General features: G+C 35.5%; 1 protein-coding gene and 1 long non-coding RNA gene across 2 annotated transcripts in view; one reads left to right on the top strand and one right to left on the bottom strand.

Moving 5' to 3' along the window:
* Positions 1-383: 383 nt before the first annotated feature.
* On the bottom strand, positions 384-2,205 carry LOC128249955 (uncharacterized). The gene is made up of 2 exons (XR_008266101.2): positions 2,067-2,205; positions 384-479 (listed from the first exon to the last, which is right to left on the bottom strand). It is a non-coding gene; the product is annotated as an uncharacterized LOC128249955 (long non-coding RNA).
* Positions 2,206-14,344: 12,139 nt separating this feature from the next.
* Positions 14,345-15,219, top strand: part of LOC106867954 (N-acetylated-alpha-linked acidic dipeptidase 2) — a 670,339-nt gene continuing 669,464 nt past the window's right edge. The window contains exon 1 of the mRNA XM_089365978.1: positions 14,345-14,481. The gene's annotated coding sequence lies outside the window, so the exon portion shown is untranslated. The remainder of the gene's footprint in view (positions 14,482-15,219) is intronic.

Below are 15,219 nucleotides of genomic sequence, written 5' to 3' on the forward strand. Positions count from 1 at the left end.
CTTATTCTTTGTAAGCCTAGTACTTATTTTATCAGTCTCTCTTGCCGAACCGCTAAGTGACAGGGACGTAAACACACCAGCATCTCGGTTGTCAAGCAATGTTGGGGGGACAAACTGAGACACACACACACACACACACACACACATATATGACAGGATTCTTTCAGTTTTCATCTACCAAATCCACTCACAAGACTTTGGTTGGCCTGAGGCTATAGTAGATTACACTTGTCCAAGGTGCCATGCAGTGGGACTGAACCTGGAACCATGTGGTTGGTAAGCAAGCTACTTACCACACAGCCAATCCTACGCCTATCAATACAGCCACTCCTACGCCTTGTAAATTTGTGTTGCTTATAAAGTTCTGCTTACTACAATTTGGCTCATTTCTCATAATTATGATCCCCTCCTTCAACAAGATACAACAAATTTGTTCACAAGGGTGAGATTACCAGAAGCTACCAAGTTTATAAAGGTATCTGAAAGGTAAATGTAAATTTATTATTATTTTAAAAATAATTCCATTTACAAAAGGAAAAAGAAAAGAATTGCTGAATAAGCACATACAAATAGATACTATAAAGAGTCAACAATTTACACAATATACATACATACATACATACACACATACAGATACACACACACACACACACACAAACACACACACACACATACACACACACACACATATATATATAGATAAACAGATAGATATGTATGTATGTATGTATATATATACATATATCTATATCGATAGATATATATATGTATGTATATATATATATGTGTATATGTATATATATATATATATGTATATATATCCAAAGTTTTAAATATTTACATTTAAGAAAGAGATTTGACGCCAATATCCATATTTAATCCGATGTTAACATCTCCTGCTATATTGGTAACGATTACATTGTTTACTTTGAAAAATTATATGTATATATATGTATATACATATGTATATATATATATATATATATATATATATATATATATATATATATATATATATATATATATGTATATATATATATATATGTATATATATATATATATATATATATATATATGTATATATATGTATATATATGTATATGTATATGTATATATATGTATATGTATATATATATATATATATATATATATATATATATATAGATATATATATATATATATATATATATAGATATATATATTTCTTTCAGTCATTAGACTGCAGCTGTGCTGAGCTACTGCCTTGAAGAATTTGAGTCAAATGAATCAGCCATAAGACTTTGCTTATTTTTTAAGCCTAGTACTTATTCTATCAGTCTCTTTTGCTGAACAACTAAGTTATGTGGGCATAAACACATCGACACTGGTTGCCTAACAGTGGTGGGGGACAAACACACACACCCACATGCACACACACACACACACACACACACACACACACACACATATATGTCAGGCTTCTAACACTTTTTGTCTACCAAATTCACTCAGAAGGCAATAGTAGAAGGTACTTGCCCAAGATGCCATGCAGTGGGACTGAGCCCAGAACCATGTCATAGGGAAGCAAGCTTCTTACCTCACAGCCACTCCAACACACACACATATATATATACATATATATATTGTTGTATTTCAGGATGGTCATTTTATTTATTTATTCATTTAATTTTTGCCAAATAAGCACACACACTATATTTTTTGTCCCCTCACTTGTTTCTTACTGTTATTTCATTATTTAACACCTGTCCATCGTCCAGATATCTTTCGTCGCATATCTGTGATCTTGTCAGCGATGCTTTATATAATATATATGTGTATGTATGTATATATATGTGTGTGTGTATGTATATATATATATATACACACACACACACACACACACACAAATATATATACAAATATATATTTATTTCATAGTCTTGGCAGCTCTTTCAAACTAACCAACTCATGCAGGCACAAAAGAATTAATGTTAACATTGATGAATGTATATAATATAATATGATATAATATAATATAATCTCTCCGCTCTTTCCTACTGGGGTAACCTCTATAGTAAGACACTTACCTTTGTCCCTCTGTTATGCAAAAACCTCTCACTTGGCACAGAGTCACTCCTCTCAATTCCACAAAGAAATGATCTTGATTTGCAATTTCCATGTATTTTAAGGGGAACATGAGCACATATAATAATGGTTCTTTCAGCGAAGGTATTAAAAAATCGAGCAGGGGAATCCGAGTGTGTGTGCTAGTTTATATAGGTTTATATAGGGTGGGAGTGGGGGTGGAGGAAGTCTTGGCGAAGCAAGTGGTAATTGAAAGAGAGAGAAACAGACAAACAGACAGAGTGAGGCTGGGAGATAGAGAAACAGAGTTAGGCAGAGAGAGGGAAAGAGGTGGGGTGACAGAGTTAGGGTGGATAGAACATGAGGGAGAAAAATATTCTGTTGGGATTTGGGTAGCATAATTTAATAAAGTTTTCAGTCAGCTAATCTATGACAAAATTAGAGAAATAAGTGACTATGATAAACTTGAATAAATGAATGAATATGTTGCGGTTAAGGATATGCGTGAACTAAGATTATCTTAAGGTAACAACGAGGAAGACGAAATTATTGAAACTATATTTACATGTTAACATGGTAATGAAATAGACAGAATAATGAAAAGAACTAATAAGGGGTTTATGATCTGCGCAGAAATAGAGGAGTAGATGAAAGAGGTTGAAAAGACAAAACTTCTTATCTGGGCATCTTCTGAGATTTGTATCCTTTCTGCAGAGGTATATATATATATATATATATATATATATATATATATATATATATATATGCATGTGTATATATGTGTGTATGTGTATATATAGGTGTATGTGTGTGCACCATTGTTTTGTCGTTGACAACATTTTTCCCTTTATGTGTGATCAAGATGGCACTTGATCAGGCTGCTACCGTGTATAGTTCTATATTTAAGAGACGAGGAATTATGTACATTATTTACATTATTTACATTTGATGGATATCTTGTTTGTTGTTAATAAAATTTCCCCAAGACATCTGATGAAGGCTGGAAGGTATATCAGCCGAAATGTTGTGTTAACAATAAACAAAATAAGGACAAATATCCATCTAATATAAATAATATAAATAATGTGCTACTGTATATGTCTATACCTGTGGTCACAGGTACAGCCTACACACTTGAATGATAAGCTATGTGTTGGTGGTGGTAATATGTGTATATATATATATATATATTCCCTTATTGGGATTGTCACATTAAGTTGACAATATACTACAACTTTATATATATATATATATATATATATATAAATAAAGATGCAGGAGTGGCTGTGTGGTAAGTAACTTGCTTACCAGCCACATGGTTCCGGGTTCATTCCCACTGTGTGACATCTTGGGCAAGTATCCTCTACTATAGCCTCGAGCCGACCAAAGCCTTGTGAGTGGATTTGGTAGACGGAAACTGAAAGAAGCCTGTCGTATATTTGTATATATATATATGTGTATGTATGTGTATATGCTTGTGTGTCTGTGTTTGTCCCCCCAACCTCGCTTGACAACCGATGCTGGTGTGTTTACATCCCTGTAATTTAGCGGTTCAGCAAAAGAGACGATAGAATAAGTACTAGGCTTCCAAAGAACAAGTCCTGGGGTCAGTTTGCTCGACTAAAGGTGGTGCTCCAGCATGGCCGCAGTCAAATGACTCAAACAAGTAAAAGAGTAAAGAGTAAAGAGTATATACAGAGAGAGAGAGAGAGAGAGAGAGAGAGAGATAGAGAGAGAGTTAAGGAATGGAGTAGATAAGATCCAGGCTACATATGTTTCATAGCAAACGGAACCTTGGAAGCAGTAAATATCCACATACCCAGTAACCCTGGTTGCCTACCATAAAATATTAAAAAATGTCTTTAGTTTATCATACTTCAATATGAAAAAAATCTACAACGTTCCACCTCAGTAAACCATTATTGTTCCTGGAAGTTTATTTTATATTTACTACAGATTGCTTGAAGCTAACTTTCTTCCTACACCTCGATCCTTGGATCTCGCATTTGTGTGTGTGTGTTTGTGTGTGTGTGTGTGTGTGTGTGTGTGTGTGTGTGTGCGTGTGCCTGTGTGAGTGTGTGTGTGTGTGTGTGTGCGCGTGCGTGTGTGTGTGTGTGTGTTTGTGATAATCATGCTATCCATTTGATATTCAAGATATATAGGAGATTGACCTGTTACATGATAGTTGTCAGAATTTTTATGTTATAAATGAAAAACTATAAAATTCTCAACAATCTCTAAAGCTATAATTTCAAAATATTTATAAAACACTGTCAAAAAAGTAATTATATATTCATTTTCCAATAAACATTAGATGGTTTTCACAAACATTAGTAAATCGAGGTGTTGTACTTTTAGTTCTTCACGCACAGGAACCTATGCATAATAATACTCTTGACTAGAGTCTAACATTTAAACCTGAATATTATAATAACCAAGAAGATCATTAATCAATCAAGATTATATATAAATTTTTAGTAAAGAATCTCAACTATATTCTATTTATGGTGCTGATACTAAAACTTTACAAAAATTAATCATGGTGAACTGCTGATGTCATTCAGAAATACATGTGGCATTAAAAACAAACTTTTGAACTTCTTTCGACCTATAAGTATTGAATTTATTGATAGATTGCTTAAGCAGTAGTTCACATATTAATGGTTAATGTAAAGGGAATAATTATCAAACATCAGCCTCTCACATTATACCTTTTAAAATTCCACCCCACCACCTGTCTGCTCCTTTTGATCTCCTTCTCCCTCCCTCCCTGATGTGCTTAAAAAGCATTAAACTTGCTCCACATCACATCTCCATTCAGTATTTGATTACTTTAAGTTTCAGTTCCGTTCTTTGTTTTTTTAATTTGCAATGGCTATTGTTGAATGGATGCCCTTGTAATTAATGTATTTGTGTGTGTGTGTGTGTGTGTGTGTGTGTGTGCATACATGCATACTAATCAAGACTTTGTGCATCACTTTTCTCGTTAGGTGTAATAAGGAGCAAATTGAGTCAGATAGTACTACCAAAAACTATCTTTGATGGTGATAGTTTTGTCTGTGTTACTCTTCATCCTCTCATTAAACTCACTATCACAAAACATTGTGACCATAGAAATTGGATACAGAAGTATCTCCCATCTTTTCTTTATTGATGACCTGAAACTATATGGGTCAACTATTGACCACATAAAACAAAATGGACCTCATAACCCAATTTTCTACAGATATTGGAATGAAACTTGATGAGTCCAAATATGCATTTTGACAATAAAACTTGGAAAACTCATTCCTTCCTCCAAAAACCTAAGAATGAACATCTTGACAGTACAGCCTCAACAATCAGGTCAGAATTATAGATATCTTGGACAGGGTGTGAATGTCAGATATGATGGGCCCATTAATAAAAAGAGGTCCAGAAATGAATACCTCAGGAAAAGTAAAGAGAATATGGTCATTAGGACTCTCACTTTACAACAAGCATGTTGCCCACAACATCTTTGCAGTTCCTGTCCTCACGCCTACATTTGGCCTTCTGAATTGGTTACTGCAAGAACCCAATGAGATATACGTTTGAACTTGCAAGCTGCACAGTCTTATAGGATACTGCAACCTCAATGGAGATGTAGACAAGTTATATTTCCCATGCAAGGATGATGGTTGTGGTCTCAAATTTGTATTGATGTCATATGAAGCACAGATTGTGACAATGAAACAACACCTGTAGCAGAGGAAAGAGCCCAGTAACTGATCTTGCCCAAGTTTATGACCATGAAACCAACAACATGATTAGGATAGCTAATGAGCTTGAGGAGAGGTAGGAAATAAGAGCTGAACTCCCCAAGGAGCATTAGTAAAATCTATTTATCAGAACAGAATTTAAAAAATGGAATAAGAAGACATTGCATGGGAACATAAAACATAAACCAAAGAAGGAATTGATTAAGTCAAAAGCTTGGCATGAAGTACTGACAAGTTTATGACACCCCACTTCAAAGACTATCTCCATGCAACTCAGGAACAAGAGTTACCCACCAAGTGCCTACAGAATAAAAAGCAGAAAATGTCAACAGACAACTAAATAAGCTGTACAAGACCAAGACTGAAGACATCAATCACATTATTGCCAACTGCAAGGGAATGTCTTTCAGATATTATCTTTCCCTGGGGCATAATGCAGTAGCCAGAACTATCTGGAACAGGATAACATAAATAAAACACCGAAACCAAAGCTGACTATTTTGAAACTGATGCATCAAAAGAATATTGATGGAACTTAAAAATTGAAATAACCACCAAGTTAAAATACAACCAACCAGATATTGTTGAGTAGGACCATAAAGAAAAGATATGTTCTGTTGTGGAAATCAGCTGACCTCTGGAGACCAATGTGGTCAGAAAAATACAAGCAAAAGAGGACATCTATGGACTATTAATAAGGTGTTTGCAAATCTAGCAAACAAGATACACTTTCATCATCATACCCATTATTATTATTGGAGAAACAATATATATCAACCATCTGGAGCAAAGTATGACTGAACTTTGGATCTTGGGGAGAGAACACACATCCTCAATTCACAGGCTACAAATGTTCATGACATCTGGGACTATAAAAATCTGCAAGACCTTTAGATTTAAAGAATGATGGTTAAAGCAAAATATTTTCCTTTACAACATTGCCACCATGTAAGTGACTGTTCAAAATTTATTCTCAGTTAAAATAAGAAACAGAATATGTATACATTACATACATACATTGCATACATACATAGCATACATACATATACACATGCATATACACACATACATACATACAGACATACGCACATACATACACACATAATGCATACATGCATGCATGCTGAGTTTTCTAGGTCAGTGAATCATTTGCAAGCAACATCACCTCTATGAACAGTATTATCTTTATTTACAGTCAACAAATACATGTGAACTCAAGGGGAAATATGAACTCACTCACACAAACACACACACTCTCTCTCTCTCTCTCTCTCTCTCTCTCTCTCTCTCTCTCTCTCTCTCTCTCTCTCTATCTATCTATCTATCTATCTATCTCACACATGCGTGCATATACTTATAGTACAGGCTTCTTCAGCTGCTGTCAACTGATTTCACTCTCAAGATATTGGTCGATGCATTGCTATAGTATAGAATTCCCAATTACATGGCTTCAAAGTGAACTTCTAAGCCACACAGCCATGCCTATGCTTATATGTGTATGAGTTTATGAGTGTGTGTGTGTGTGTGTGTGTGTGTGTGTGTGTGTGTGTGAGTGTGTGTGTGTTTGTGTGTTACGTTCTGAGTGCAAATTCCCCCAAGGTCAACTTTGCCTTTCATCCTCCCAGGATGAATGGGGGCTGATGCACCTGTAGTATTTCAGGTCTTGTACCTATAGCAGAAAGGATTATTATTACAATAATTATTATTACCATTATTATTATTGAGTGAGAGAGAGTGCATGCAATCAAAGTGACACTGGGGTACCAGTATACGAAGTCCAATATACCCATCATGACTACCCATCTGATAAGGATACACCAGGCACATGCATCACAATCATATGTATGCAACATGGTGATCTTGTACCAAGATAAACACCACATGATTTTGCAGGTGGGGACCAGTTAGATTTTTCTTCAGGCCCATCCCACTCAAAATGTCCCTGAATAAGGTTTGTTTAAGGATGTTGAACAAAACACCTATGTTTCCAAAGGTGAATTATTCAAACCCCAACGAATTCCTCTCAACTCATGGCTATGATGCTCCCCCACTACTTCTGCTCATGATCAGAGATGCACATATCATCATCCACCAAGGGACATGCTCAACTGGTTAAGATCAAGTAAGTGACAAGCAAACTTCTGGTATTGAGCAGAATATTAACTCTAGCCCATCTTTTATACCAAAACAAAACATGTACATGATAACACTTCCAATCAGTTAAGATTAGAAGCCATGAGAGCCACTGCCTGGTACTGCATCAGGGTATTTATTATTATTATTATTATTATTATTTTGGTTTGGCTCAAGTTGGGTCGTATTCATGGTAGGAATTATGTGGGTAGTGGGTTACTACCTGTAACCTTAGGTATCCACAAGTTTTCAGCAGTCTTTCAAATGCTTAGAACCCTCCTGATAATCCTTGCTGTCCCTAAGAGACAAACGTATTGAAGGAGCTCTCCCAGGCATTCTTTTTCAATCTCTTTTAGCCATTTGTCCATATTTTTTGCTAACTGTTCCCAATGCAGCAGTTATTATAGGCATAACCTTTGCTGTTCACATGCTCCAAATTCTTCGTATTTCAAATTTCAAGGGATCATATTTTTTTTTCCTTTCTCTTTCTTCACAATCCTGGAATCAAATGGGCATGATGGGTCGATTAGTAAGCAACTTCACTTTTCCTTATCTATAATCGTTATGTTTGGTGCTATTTTCCAACTTCTTGTCTATTTGAAAAGGAAAATGCCACAAGGTCTTACATTTCTCCAACTCCAGTACTCTTTCAACTCAATGATTGTACTATGTGTTTCCAGCTTCATTTCCCCATTTCAAGCACAGTTTTCAGTGTAAAACTGTTGCAACCTGGTTGTGCCTGCATTTTCTATAGTCTTCCCCTGCCAACTTTGGGCATTCTTCCACAATGTGTGCCACTGTCTCATTCCAAGTTCCACAGGCTCTATATTTTTGTGAGATATTCTCTCCATCTATATTTTTTCTGAAGTTGTTTGTTTTTATTGCTTGATCTTGGGTTGCTACAATTAAGTTCTTTGTTTCCTATTCAATTACCCCTCTTTTATTATTATTATTATTACTATCATTATTATTAGCTTGTCTATCATTGTTGATGATGACCAAGGACATCAGATGGCAGAGGAAGACAGTTGGTATACTGCATACTTGGAAGGTTATGCCACAGGTTAGGAACTGGTGGTCTGCTGGGACTGAAGGCAAGGACTTGGCTCTGGGCTTGTGCAGTTCATGTTTTCTTTATGTCCAAGTAATCCTGTTCTGGTCATAGGAAGAGGCACCTCTGTTGGTGCAGCTTTGCCAGGCAGTCTTGTGCTTGTGTTTCCCAGGTGTCATGGTCGATCTCAAAGCTCTACTGTGAGGCTTTGAGTATATCCTTGAAATGCTTTTTCTGTCCATCTTGCATAAGCTTGCCTTCCACCAGTTCATTGAAAAACAGTCTCCTGGGGTGTCATGAGCCAGGAATTTGAACAAGGTGGCCTTCATACCTGACTTGCACTCTTCTCAGCAGTGTTTAAATGCTTGGTAGATTAGCTCAAGAGAGGAGCTCCATGTCTGGGACTTTGTCTTGCAAGATGATTTCCAACAGCTTTCTCAGACAGTTCGAGAGTTCTACTGTGAAATTTTGAAGTGATTGAGGGAGGACATTCAGCAAAAGCGACCAGGTCTGTGGAGCACAAAGAATTGTATTCTTCAAGATGCACCCTGTCACCAAACTCTCCTCACTCATGACTTTCTTGCCAAAAACATGAGATTGCTTCTGCACCTGCCCTATTTGCCAGATTTAACACCTGCTGACTCCCATCTCTTCCCCAAGATGAAAATGCAGCTCAACAGTCACTGTTTTAACACTGTTGTCAAGACCCAAAGTGAATTGCAGAAGGTCATTCGCTGGGTTATGGAAAATAACTCCAGACCAGATTCCAAAAGTGGCAGGAATGCTGGGACTGGTGTATTGCTGCTCAAGGGGACTATTTCAAAGATGATGTTAAACCTTAGTATGTTGTTATTATTTATTGGTCTGGGAACCTTTTGATACCATCTTGTACATTAGAAATGAGACCTGTAGAGTATGCAGGAAATGCTGTGAAGCAGGAAGCAAAAATACCAGCACCATACAATTCCGAAAAGTATCAATGAAGAATAGCTTTTCCTCTGAATGTCTGGACATCACCAAACTATCAAACAAAATCTACACATGTTTTCTGAAACTGCCACATTATGATGAAAAATAAGTGATGCAATCCACTGTGTAATCTATAAGGAAGGATTGGATATATAACTGGCATACCCTGGACTTTCCCTGAGGAGCATCCAAACTCAAAGCATGCAAGACAAAACACACCTTATGTACATTGCCCAACTGCTCAATCAAAGGTAAAAATATATGTCTACAGTTGTATGTGGTATATAAAGTCATGTGTAGCATATGTAATGAATTCTACATAAGAAATATCATCAAACAAGTTCACATACAAGTTAACGAACGCCTCTATGCTAATGTTTCCCCTGTCAAAAAAAGCTACCAATGGAAATGTCAAACTCAAGGCACCCAAATTTCCATTAAAGCTATAGAAAGAAATATTGGATACTTGAAGATAAAAGGAGCTATTTTAATTAAGATCTATGCCCTGTGCTTCTTTGAAAGGTCTCCAAACAATGAATGTAGAGAATGAATGAAGAACTATTTTCTCCTTCTGTGTTTCCAAACATGTGACTCACAATTCCCTGCCTTGACCTTTTGATCAATTTGGTTTAATTTAACACCAAGGATTTGTGGAAAATGACATTTTGGATTATTTTTTTAATTACTCTAATCAGAAATTATTATTGTTAATATTATCATTGTTATTTGGCACAAGGCCTGAAATTTAGGGGAACGGTGCTAGTCAATTACATTGACCCCAATGCTTGACTGGTACTTATTTTATTGACCCCAAGTGGATGAAAGGCAAAGTTGACCATGCCTTTCATCCATTTGGGGGTAATGAACTGCATATCAGTTGCTTACTAGGGGTTAAGGAAATCAATTAGCCCCGCTTCCTAAAATCTACAAGCCTAGAAAGGATTATTATTATTAAGGTGGCAAAACTGGCACATCAGACAAACTGTTCTGCATTATTTATTCCATCTCTTTACATTCTGAGTTCACTATCCACTAAAGTCAACTTTGTCTTTCATCGTTTTAGGGGTGATAAAATAAAGTACCAATCATGTACTTGAAGTTGATGTAATTGACTAACTCCAATCTCCTAAAATTGCTGGCCTTGTGCCAAAATTTGAAACAATTTTATTTTTGTTGTTGTTGTTAGCAAGGACAATTATATGGGATGCATATAATCAATGGAATTAGAAGACAATCCACAGTTTTGTCTTTCTAGTTTTCCATGTTTCATGCAGCAGTGAATCTTATGAATCTTATGAGAGGCAAGTCTGACAGTCTGCACTTGGATCCTCTTCACAGTCCAATCTTTTTCTCTATTCCCATACATTACAGTGATGGTCACAGCAGAGACAGACTATGTAGTTTTGATCAGTATGCGACATTTTCTTTCTTCTACATTTGTTTATTTCTATTGTGTCCCCAGCACAGTGAGACAATAGATACAGCTGGTGTTTTTGTGTGTATATGTCCCAAATTCCTATTATGCCTATGCAGGAGAGTGAATTTTTTAGGATCTTGTAGAAGTCCTTGAGGGTATTGTGTATGTCAGTGGGGTTTGAAGATAGTTTTTTTATATTGTTACAGGATTGTAGAGATTGACGGTTGATCTTACATTAGCAGTTTTGTGTGCTTGCTTTGTGTATCTTGTTTGTTTTGTAGTTTATTGTGGCTGGGTGGGAAGGGTTTAATGGAACGGGTAGGATTGTTATAGTTCTTGATTATTTAATGTATTGTATGCATTTCATTGTTGTAGTTCCTTCCTAGAGGCAAAATGTAGTTCATGACCACATCAAAAGGGTTTATAATTGATTCAGACAATTAGAGCTCAGACCAATCCAAATATCTAAAATCCAATGTCAAATAATGGGAGACAGAATCCAAGTAAACAAGAGCTGGCTTAAGACAAGATTTTAGCTGAGCTAATGAAAGTAAGTGAAATAAAAGATGAACGGGTAGTTGTTAATGGCATCAATGCATTTATTAATTAGTTATACAGAAATTAATGTAAATATAACTAAGTAGAGAAACAAGAAAATCAGGGAAGTGAAAGCTCATAGAAGTTCTTCATTGATAGTTGGATATGTGGAAAGTTCATACTCTAGTATTGCAGATAAAAGAGAGGAGAGTCCAAAATTGTCTTTCTAAGGGTTCTTCATGGATAAGGAGATATCTGGAGTGTTCATGCTCCAACATCTCAACATTGCAGACAAGAGAGATGAGAATACATATTCTCGGTCTTGTTTGTGATGTTAAAGTATAAAACTTTTTGGATATCTATCTATATATGAAGAACTGTGAATTATCACTTCCCTGATATTCCTGTTTGGCTGCTTAACATTATTTGTAACTAATTTCTTTATATCTAATTTTCAAATGATTTGATATTATAAACTAGCACCTGTCCATCTTTTATTATGTGATATGTACATATGATTAATATTGTTGCATGTAGTGCCAAGTGCTTTTTTTGTGTGCATTGTATTGTTACATTGTTGAGTTTGTGGTTCAGCTGTATTTGTTATGCTTTGGTCCCACTTGTAAGAAGGGAGGTAATAGATTTTGTGTGTGCTACTTTAAATCTGATATTGTGGAGCCAAGTTTCTCTGTGATTTAATTAAGGATGGACTAGTTGTACAACAGTGAGTAGGGAAGCGAGGGGTTATTGGTTGGCGGGTGCTGGTGCCCCTCTCATTTTTACTCATTTTTGTTATCATTCATCTCATTAATGTCCTCGTCCAGCTTGTAGCTACTCTGTGTACTGCCTTCATGGCAAATTTAATGAAATAGAGTAGGGAATGGAGGGAAAATATGAGGGTGATGTCATCTGCTTATCGGGATCACTGCATATGTTGTAGATATTTGTAAAAGTTTTGTAGATACAGGTTGAAAAATGCAGATGATAGGATGGATCATTGTAGTATTCGATATCGAAAATTGCAGGTTCTAGAAATGTTCTTCCCAAATAGATTTGGCAGCCAGACAAATATTTTAACAGTCACTATTTTGTGTTGTTTTTTTAGGTGGTTGTGAAAATTATTTATGAGTTGATAATGAGGAACAAAGTCAGAAGCTTTGCCAATATCAGTGGTAGTTAGAATGGTACATGTAAGAAGATTTTTGTTGTGAAACAATCATGTACTTTCTGTAGCGTAGTGGTTAAATGTATTAGTCTGAATAAATTCTGTGATTTTGAAGTGGAGAATGTGTCAGTGTTTTTCCAGAATTATGAGAGTGATATATTTACATGATGTAGCTTTACTTGGGTGAAGCTATACAATCGTTGCAATTTTACCCAGCTTCCAGAAAGCATGTGGCTTAGTGGTTAGGGTAGTCAACTCACAATTGAAAGGTCATGAGTTTGATTCCTGGCAGTGTGTTATGTCCTGGAGCAAGACACATTTTATATTGCTCCAGTTCACTCAAATGGCAAAAATGAGTTGTACATGTATTTCAAAGGGCCAGCCTTCTCACATTGTCATGCTGAATCTCCCTGAGAACTACATTAAGGGAACATGTGTCTGTGGAGTGCTCAACCACTTTTACATTAATTTCACGAGCAGGACCAACTAGAATTCTCGTTGTTGCAACCAATGGAGTGCCAGACAAGATTGTGAGCATTTGACAATGTTGACACAAGTAACTGCAAATCTAATGTTAGTAAGAGTAATGATTCATTTGTTCACACTGAATTGTTTTAATTGTTTTAGATATATGTTTATGATTTTCTCTGACCCAAAGGTTTTTGAGTTGTTAAATATCCTTATTCAGTCATGTGTGCATGTATGTGTGTGTGTGTGTGTGTGTGTGTGTGTGTGTGTGTGTGTGTGTGTGTGTGTGTGTGTGTGTGTGTGTGTGTGTGTCAGAAATAAGTTCTTTGAAATTTTTCTGTTTTTTTTTTTTTTTGCTTTATAATGGCTGACTTTTGAGAATTGACTAATAAGGATGTTTACTTAACTTATTTGACTTTATTGGGACATGGGGATGTGAATGACAATTGTTGCTGTTGTTGTTGATGATGATGATGATGATGACAACGATGACAATGATTACATTATATAATGTTTTGCTCTTAGTTTTGTGGCTTATATTGGACATAATGTTGTTTTAAAGTTTTGTTTCTATTGTCATTATTTCTTTGTTTAATTATTTGAATACAGAGTTTTATATTCTAGTAGTTTGGTTTTGGTGCATTGTGTTTGCAGTTGTGTCTGTTTTTTATGAGGTTGGCTATTTCTGGCAAAATTAATTTGTAGTTTGTTTTTTTGTTTTTTTTTGGACTTGTAGGATATATTTTTGGAATGTGTTTATCATTAATTTGATTGTGTGTACCACAGTGTTAATTACTATAATTGTGGTCTCATGAATTCTGAAAACCCAGACTTCGTTTCTTAGTAGAATACACCACTGTGCCTTGTAAGAGCTTGTAAAACTGGTTTTGTTGTTTTCATTGTGTCAACTGTGGTGATCATTGCTAAATCATCTAAGGTAGGTTGAGGAATTATTTGCCAATTTTGAAGAAGAATTGCTGCAGCTGGCTTAATGATATATGTGTGTGTGTCTATTGATGTGAAATGTTGAGGAGGAGTTGATTTGCAATGATATCATATCACCTCCCTTCTTGTCTATACTATTTGAAAGCCAAAAAATGCTGTGTGAAACCTCCTCCTATGAAGATGATTGTAAGAGCGCTAAAGATCTATAATTGGTGCATAATTTGGTGGAATGGTTGGTGTGAATGGTAGAAATATATATATATGTTTATTATATTAATGCGCTTTGTATAACTAACTTATATTTTGAAAGTGTCATTTCCAATTAATTTACTCACGTCATTTGTGATATATATATACTGAATGTAAGTTTCAATGTTATAAGACCACCACTGTGGTGAAAATATATGTTATTTATGATCTGGGAAATTTAGAATGGTTGAGAACGTTTCCTAAATTGTTGCAACATGAGTATTCAAGGTGGTAATAGAATTTTTTAGTTCTATGAAGGTGATTTTATTGATACCAGTATTGCATTACAGAATTAAAAATAATTTCATTATGTTTAAGAAGAATATGTTTTTGAGTCACATTTATTTTTAAGTGCAGTCTGTAGGGAGTTTTAGCATTTTGAAGGAAGGCAATGGTACTTGTGGTTTTTAACATTGTTATTGTTGTTATCATATCCTGAAAGGCAGCAAACTGGCAGAATTGTTACTGCACTAGACAAAAT

This window comes from Octopus bimaculoides, chromosome 18, assembly GCF_046866305.1.
Source record: "Octopus bimaculoides isolate indiv1 chromosome 18, ASM4686630v1, whole genome shotgun sequence".
Classification (NCBI taxonomy): domain Eukaryota; kingdom Metazoa; phylum Mollusca; class Cephalopoda; order Octopoda; family Octopodidae; genus Octopus; species Octopus bimaculoides.